Source organism: Galeopterus variegatus, unplaced genomic scaffold, assembly GCF_000696425.1.
Source record: "Galeopterus variegatus unplaced genomic scaffold, G_variegatus-3.0.2 Scaffold1947, whole genome shotgun sequence".
In the NCBI taxonomy this organism is placed as follows: Eukaryota; Metazoa; Chordata; class Mammalia; order Dermoptera; family Cynocephalidae; genus Galeopterus; species Galeopterus variegatus.
The window spans coordinates 287,554-288,252 of record NW_007728058.1 but is presented as its reverse complement, the minus strand read 5'-3'; the positions used below and the strand labels follow the sequence as shown (position 1 = coordinate 288,252).

The 699-nt window shown below is 44.8% G+C and overlaps 1 protein-coding gene across 1 annotated transcript in view; it reads right to left on the bottom strand.

Moving 5' to 3' along the window:
- MED12L (mediator complex subunit 12-like) overlaps window positions 1–699 on the bottom strand; it is a 287,707-nt gene that overhangs the window by 19,880 nt on the left and 267,128 nt on the right. The window lies entirely within an intron of this gene.

Below are 699 nucleotides of genomic sequence, written 5' to 3'. Positions count from 1 at the left end.
CAACACCGAGGGTTGTGATCCCGTTGCCAGTCCCGGTCCGGTACGGGCGCAACACTGAGGGTTGCGATCCGTTGCCGGACACGAAAAAAGACAAAAAGGAAAAAAAAAAAAATTCTCAGGTGAGATATTTTTTCTTCCCTCCATCCACTGTCACAGTTGAGACATGTAAGCTCCTTTGCTGTCCCTTTCTGCATGGCAGGTTTATTTCTCACTGATTATGCTGACAGTACAGCCTACTAGACTCCCAGCTCTACTAGACTCCCCATTTTTGTTGCTGTTTTTTTTTTCTTGTTAGTAGTACATAAAATAAGAGATCATTTCAAATTAGATTGCTGATAAAATTAGAGTCCACCATACATACAGTCTCATCAGGAAATCTCCAATCCAATACATAGGACAAGTTTGTTAATAATGAAGACAAATGGCACAGGTAAACATAATAGCCTACAATTTTTGAACAAGGAAGTAAGAAGCAAGAATGTGTCAAGGGGGTGCTGGCCCCATGGCTCACTCGGGAGAGTGTGGTGCTGGGAGTGCCAAGGCCACGGGTTCGGATCCTACATAGGGATGGCCGGTGCGCTCTCTGGCTGAGTGTGGTGCAGACCACACCATGCTGAGGGTTGCGATCCCCTTATTGGTCAAAAAAAAAAAAAAAAATGAATGTGTCAAGGGGAAGAACCCCCTATCCAGGAGACTAAA